Raw genomic sequence first — 8,108 nt, 5'->3', positions numbered from 1 at the left:
CCCTCTCTCTCTCTCTCACCCTCTCTCTCTCTCTCTCTCTCTCTCTCTCATTGTTTCATTGAAGTGTTTCTCCTGTTGGATTAACCACTAAACGTTACGCACGCAGAACAACACTCACGTCTGTCACAGATGAGATACACACTGACTGTAGTGTGTGTTGTGTGATGAAATCACATGAGAAATGTAAGAAAAACCTAGAACAGAATATGAATGTTGTCGTGTGTGTTTCTTGTGAGATTCCCTCAGTGATCTCCCATCATGCCCTGGGGCAGATTGTGCATCCTTCAGAGTTAAATGGAGTGTGTGTAATTCAGGTCACTGATAGTCCCATAGCATTTAAAGTGTCTCTCGCTCTCTCTCTCACATGATACTTCATGTTCTCGTGCAGATTAAAATGAATTTCATGTCAGAATATAATCAGTCTGAGATTACAGATCCTCCAGCCTCCTCATCTCTCGCTTCTGAAGAGATATTTTTTATCATTTTATTTATGGAACTGATTTGTTGCCCGTCCAAAACATTCATTTTAGCCGTTTCGGTCCACGTCTGTGAGATGTCATGTGACATTTAAAATGCTCATTTAAATGTCAAACATGGTTTCCTCTGCTTGTCACATGACACAATCCTCCTTTATCTCATTCTTCTGCGTCCAGAGACTCAAATACAGCTCATGCTCCAACCAACCTCATCTCTAGCACGAAGCGTCCTTCACATCTGTGAGAAACTGTTTAGAGTTTGTGAGAACAATGTCTCCATTCACCAGCGTATGTGCATGTTTACAGCTGCCGAGAATTATGGGATTGTTTCTAGGTGTCATGTGTGCATCATTCTTGCATCTACTGCTTCTGTGTATGAAAGTCATTGTGGTCTCCATGTTTTATAAATAGATTCACTGACCTAAATTACCAACTAATTGTGTCTATCCATGTTAATCATAAAAATGTGCATGTTACTCTAAAGTCATGACTGCAGCTGTAATGTGACAGAGGAGAACTGGTCCTCCCGGCTGAGACTGGTTTCTACTCAGGGGCGGTCTGATCGGTAGGACATTCTGTCAAAGTCCAGAACGGCGGCCCACGGCCGTGACCAGGGGCTGACTGGCCATCTGGAGTACCAGAAATTTTCGCGGGGCCAGACAGACGGATGTATTATAAACGCGAATGCACTAGCAAGTTGGACACGTATTATACACAGTATACACGTTATATACAACACAACGTCGACAGAAATGGTGGAGGCCGATTTTGTTTCCCAGTCCGCCCCTGTTTCTACTAAGTTTTTTTTCTCTATTTATTCATCATTTGAGTTTTGGTTCCTTGCCACAGTGCCGTGTTGGCTTGCTCACCTGGAGCCTGCTGATATGAGATCATCTTCTGCGAATTCCAAGACAGACAATGTGTTTTTTAATCTTTCATACAAGTTAATTGGTATCAAATGAGAAGACAAGTATCTTTATTACTAGGGCTGGGTCGATCGATTCTGATGTTCCGATCCGATTCCCATTCACAAGCTCTGGAGTCAATGATTACAGATTTAATACAAATCCTGTAGATATTTCTAAAAAAAGATCGGTAAATATCACATTACAGTGGTGAATTAAAAAACGAAATGAAGAGCCACAAACCTGTATATTAAACTTTAAACACACTTGGGTAAATTGAAACAGAACAGGTTATTTTTTATTTAAGATACAGTACAGAAAAGTGACATCTAGTGGAAAATGAAAGAAAAAAATGGATTCACAGCTTTTGAGAATCTATATTGAATCGACCGCATTTTAAAAAACGATGAATCGATTTTTATGTATTACTATTGTTTACATTGTAACGTTGTATCTAGATCATGTTGAGACATGTGTCACTTTTATAAAACTCAGATTGTTCTCCTAGTGGTTTTCTGTGGAAAATATAAAGATGTGCCATCCCTTCCGCTGATGCTCTTCAGAGTGTTTTCATTTAGACCGCTGTGTGTTTTTGGTGGTAACTGATACCCTGCATGTGTTTCTTGAAGTGATCGTGCGTCTTCTTCATGAGAAGTTTGATCATGAACCAAATAAATAGTTCACCTTCATCGTCTATTTACCACGGTTTAAAGAGTTTCAGAAGAACATCAGATACAGATTTACACCTCAAACTGCATTATAGAGGAGTACAGAACAGGTCATCTGGGTACGGTTGGTCAAGAGCGTTCAGAGAGGATTGAATAGTTCGTGTTGATGGTGAATGTTTGTGGTCATCAGGATGTCCAGCAGAAGTGAAACTGCTGAAGAGCATGTGAAGCCTATTTCTGTCACCTTCTCGGAAGATGACCGAGCACAATAGATTTCAGAGGGACAAGAAAAGACCTTTGAGTTCCATTCACTGGTAGAAGCTTTCAAATGAAGCCGATGCAATTATAGATTTATGTTTAGAAGATTCTCTCCTCGTGCCGAGAGAAGCACACGCGTTTTTTATTAGTGAAAACTGATGATAGTTAAATGAGATGCTTGCACTAACACAAAGACTTGTGTGTGAATCTGGGATGTGTTCTTGAGAAGTTGCTGAGTCTCTGCTGAGCGATGCGGAATGTTCCTGACCGGATGAAGATTCTGATGTAACGACTTGAGTCACGCTGTGTGATGTCGCTCGCTGTCAAACCGGATGCTGGCAGGATGAACGGTCAAGAGCTTACTTCAGCACAGTATCTAAAGAAAGAAATTATGGGTTGCTTAAGGAAAATGGAGGCTGTTTTTGATCAAATTACCGGAACAACTTGCACTATTTTTATGACAGTTAAGCACATTTGAAATAAAAAAATACTGTATTAATGTAATGCAATCTTTTTTTGTACATATTTTTGGTCTATTAATATATTTTTTGCTGAACTTTGGCCCGGATGTGTTTTTGTCACTGGCTCACACACATTTACTATCAAACAGACCTGCTCCGCCCTCTTTAGTCTGTTTCTGTCTAAACACAAACTGTTGTGTCACTTAAGATCTGACTTAACACACACACAGAGAGAGAGAGAGTTGTCTTAAACCAGGCAGGCTAGACATTTTTAGACATGATTTTGGAGTGTTATATTTCTAACCGGTTCAGAACTGTATGTTGTGTCATTCTGTTTTCTGAGAACATTTTCGATCATAAATCTCACTTTTTTCAGACAGAGAATCAAAAGAAAAAATGTGGTTTGCTCAAAGACATTATAGGCCCATAAAGACTTTTGCATTGTAATATTTTTTATGACAATAACAGGCAGAAAGACACATCTGATCAGTTTTGTTCCAGACTTCCCTTTATTGTTAACGGTGATCTTTTAGATTGTTAAATTTTCTGTACAGTAAAAGTAAAAACATCACGTTTTTTTTTAATCCTACCATTATGTGTAAATATTTGAAGGTCCAGTGTGTATTTTTTCAGAGGATCTATTGACAGAAATGCGATATAATATACATAACTATGTGTTCAGAGGTGTATGAAGACCTTACATAATGAAGCGTTATGTTTTTATTATCTTAGAATGAGCTATTTCTGTCTACATACACCACGGGTCCGCTTACATGGAATTCACCATGTTGTTTCTACAGTGGCCCTAAACGGACAAACTGTTCTACAGAACACGTTTCATAAATACGTTATCTCCTTCGGCAAAGAAGCGGAAAAGTGACGACCTTTTAGTTCTGTGTCAGCCACCATAGTGCTCCGAAAGGGAGGGTGGAGTGAGCCGTTAGTTGCAATTCACAACCTCTCCACTAGATGCTGCTAAACTTCATACACTGGACCTGTAAGTGTAGATAATGTATCAAATGATATACCATATCTTTGATGTCATTTGTGTAAAATAAGTATATAATTTAATAATTAAACATAGATTGCTTTTTTGATCATTCATCGTGATGTAAATGTTTAATTGTCATAAAAAAGTCTTGATGCAAAACATCCTAATTTTGAAGTAAAAGATAAATAAATCCTGTAAACAGTTTTCTCAAACACTACATTAAATAGAAGTATTTCCCATTACGAATAACCCACCCTACAACATAACTTGTCGTTGTTGCCAGGGCATTGCTGTGTGGTTGCTAAGGTGTTCTGTGTAGTTTTTACTCGTGTGTTTTGTAGTTTCTGTGATATTCTGCTCTACAAATGTGACTATAATGTAAGTCTATGAGATATTAGTTTGAATATAAGTATTAATCGTGACACAGCACTGATAATCAAACATGGACCAGATAAAGAAGAAACCATCTGAATAATTCAGATGTGATCTCACTGCGGCTCCAGAGATAAATTTAACGCCTCACATTAACTTATAATTTATATCTTTCATTATTGCTCTTCATGGTTCTAGCGTTAATTGAGTCGAGCGGCTGAAATCATGGCAAACCTTCTTCTGTTTTAGTTTGGCTTTAGGACTGATGTTTGACATCTTTTCTGTGCCGTTGCACACGCTGGAGAATCTGCCCTCATTACATCTCTGAAGACGTTTTCAACCCATATTCATAGTGCATCAGCGGGTCAGAGGTCAGCCGGGCAGTGCGTGTTGTACATCTGTGTCTCGCTTGTGAACGTCTTTTTACGTATTTGTATCGTGCAGAATTTCCGATTTCAATGCAGTGTCAATGTAAGGGACTGTCCACAAATTGATTTCAATGTATTTTTTTAAAGTCGTGGTTTACCCAGATTAAGGCTGTCACGGTATCAGTTTTTTTTGTTCACCATGCGATTATTGTGTTAAAATGATTTTTATAACGATATTATCACAATATCGATTGAAATATTTGTTTATTCTATCGGTCAAATTTTTCATTATATTGGTCAATGAATCACACTCAAAATACTAAAGTCGGAAAGCAGAGAGATTTTGTAACTACTGTGGCGAATTATTTACGATATATATGTAGAATTAACACGTGTAATTGGTTTTTATATCACGGTTATTGGCAGCTCAAATATTAAAACAATTAATAGACGTTTGTCAGATAAATTAATATTTTGACCTTTTGTTTAGCTGTTGGTACAATGTCAAACACAATTTTTTTTATCAATAACTGCAAACCATGGTTGTTCTTAAACTAGAGCTTCGGCCGCATTTCGTTTCGTCTAAATTGTGGTAAAAGTTGCACATATTATCCAATCCTAACCAATAAAAGGCTTGCATGCAGAAAGAGCTTCAGTAAATCAGACCCTCACTGCGAATCACAAAAAGTCGGACACGTCTCAGCATGTAGCGCGCGGGTGAGGAAATTAAACCGGCACAATCATTGTTACATGTGCTTTAAGCTTCACGTCTTGTCAAGCATCACTCATTGTGATGTTAAGCTGCTTAGTTTCCTTATTGTTGAATAAAAATAAATGACTTCCTTTTAAAAAGTCTCTCTGTATGTGTCACCTTGCATTACTGTGGCTTTGACGGTTCATTCTATACAAACCTTATTGACGAAACGCTGAATTACAGATCAAAGCAGAGGTTATCTGGATTTAAAGACAGGTGTGGGCCGCCCGGACGGGATAGAAACCGACACGTCACAACTGGTGCTTGAGACTTCTAAAGAAACGCATAACTCGAAAACAAAGTTTGGCATGAATGAGGGTCGGCATTCAGCTGTGAGAACCAATCAGGGTCCAAGAAATGATGTCATGTGTGATGTTCTTAGCACAAAATCCTAGATGTTTCTGATATTAGAAATTAAAAACATCTTTATTCCAAATTTTTTCTTATATACATGTTGAATGTGACATCTACGTATACACAGCTATGATGGAAACCGTCCAACTGACCCTAGCAACCACATAGCAACCGTCACTGGCTTGTACATTGGCAAAGATGTTTACCTGTATGATGGTTGAGCATTCATGGTGTTTAATAGCAGTTATTGACACAGTTTGATTCAGACTGAGAATATTTTTCTCATGTGTAGCGTCTGCAGCATCAGGTTTAAAATCTCCCTGGAGACCCCGTGTGTGCATTTCCAGTAAGTGTAGACTAATGGACTGATATTATTCTGTCATTATTGATCCAGTAATTCCCAGCAGCATGGGCGGGGTGGACCGGGTTTGTCTTCTAACATGATGGGATGTTGTTTTAGCTTCGCATCCTCAAGTTTAATAATACGACACGTTTGAAAGAGCTTTATAATATTAGAGACAATTAACTCTGTTATTCAAAACCAAGTGAGACGTCCACTGTCTTCAAAGCTAATCTAAACATCTAAACTGAAATTCAACCTCATATCTGACTGCTTTGACATGTGTGTACTTCATAAGAGACTTTTTGTTTTGTTATTTGTGAAACGACTGCTTTTATCAATATTTTAAGGGAAAATGATCATTTTCACAATTTTATTTTTAGTGCCTTTCTCAATTTTGCATCGTTGCAAAGCAGCCCCCCATTCATACTATAGTATACTATAGTATTTATTATAGTAAATTGTAGTAGACTGTAGCATATTATGTAAGTAATTATACTAAGTACTTGTATAGTAAAATCACTTATAGTTTACTAAAGTTTTGTGTAGTATTAGTGAATTGATAAACTGTGGTAAATAATGTAGTGTACTGTATAGTAAGGTTTAAAATACAATAGTATCTATGAATTTTACTACAGTTAACTAAAGTAAATAGTAAATTACACTGCAGTATTTATATCACATTTATGTACGCTTTAGAACAACAGACAACTGGACAATTATGAAATATTTTTCATAAAATATAAAATATTTGTGAAACTATTCAGTTCAATTTGAAGAGTTTGGTTCCAAAATGAGATAAATCATGTTTTTATTGTGTTAGCTGTATTTTTTTTAGTTATTATGGCTTAAATCATCTTAAATTATTATTATATATATATTTTTTTTTAAACGGAGTTATCTCATTTTGGAACCAAACTCTTCATTTATAGCTCTGTTTATTTAAAGCTGCTATTTCCCAAAACTCATCTGCCATCATGCATGACTTTGCATCTTTTTTACTAATTATATTTAACTTGTTTTAACGTTATTCTGTATTTGTCTTCTCTTTCCAGGATCTTTAACGATGTCGTCTTATATCTTGACTGAAACGAGACCAAAATATGTGCCGTATTCTGCAAAGCAACGGAAATAAAATAATGTGCTGTTTGAACCTGCCCTCGTGTCTTAAAGTGCTGTCTAAACCTCAAGAACAAATACTGTAGTATACTTTAAAGTTGCCGTAACACACGCAGTTTATTCATCTTGAGTACCTATAGAGTAGTATTGCATACTTCGTATCTTCGAAGAGTATTTGGTGTGATCACATTTATAAACGATAGATACCATTACCGTATCCACCGCTTTTATAACATCCATCACTGAAATGCCGTGAACAAACAGACACACCTAAATTTTACTTTCGCAAGATAAACGGTCCGATCGTGATGGTAAGCGGTTCTCGCTCTTCGGTTGGCGTGTGGGCGGTCTCTTTCTTTCGCCTTGCCGTGCTTTTCCGGGAGAATTGTCCAATAAAAGGAATGTGATCCCTGCTACGAAACAGGGATCCAGACTTTTAAGAAACTTTCCGAAACAAGTTGGAGTGCTGGGGGAGTGTATCGAGCGCAGAAATACTACGTCGTACATCCAACTCGTTTTTTAACAAGTTGACCATGTTAAGCATGAGAAGCCAGCAAGTTTAACATCGTAAAGAAGTCAGAATGCATGACACACCGTTGCATCCCCCCTTTAATAGTTACTGGTGTAAACTGGTGTACAGTATACTATGGTATACCTATACTGTAGTATATTATAGTATTTGCTACACATAATTTATACTATGTACTAATGTACCCGTTAATGTATACTATAGTATTTTCTAGTATTAACTGTAGTGAATCGAAAAACTGTAGAAAATACTGTTGTATACTTTAATATTTACTATGGTAATGTTTAAAAACACTGTGGTATCATACTAAAGTATACTATGGTATTTTTATTTTATGAGTTAATTGGTAGCTCACTAGGTTCTTAGACAAAAATGCGAATAAAGGAAGATCCCACTTCTGTCTATGACATGACGAGGAAGTTAAACACTGACATCCTTTAGTTGCATGTTCTCCTGCATTGGTGCAGTGTGTTATGCAGACGTGCAGTAGGTTTATCCGTTAGAGATGTGCTG

The 8,108-nt window shown here is 37.1% G+C and overlaps 1 protein-coding gene across 1 annotated transcript in view; it reads left to right on the top strand.

Moving 5' to 3' along the window:
* myo9ab (myosin IXAb) overlaps positions 1–8,108 on the top strand; it is a 56,797-nt gene that overhangs the window by 8,211 nt on the left and 40,478 nt on the right. The gene's annotated exons all lie outside the window — the stretch shown is intronic.

The sequence above is a fragment of the Triplophysa rosa genome, linkage group LG3 (genome assembly GCF_024868665.1).
Source record: "Triplophysa rosa linkage group LG3, Trosa_1v2, whole genome shotgun sequence".
In the NCBI taxonomy this organism is placed as follows: Eukaryota; Metazoa; Chordata; class Actinopteri; order Cypriniformes; family Nemacheilidae; genus Triplophysa; species Triplophysa rosa.
This window is presented reverse-complemented; position numbering and strand designations above follow the sequence as displayed.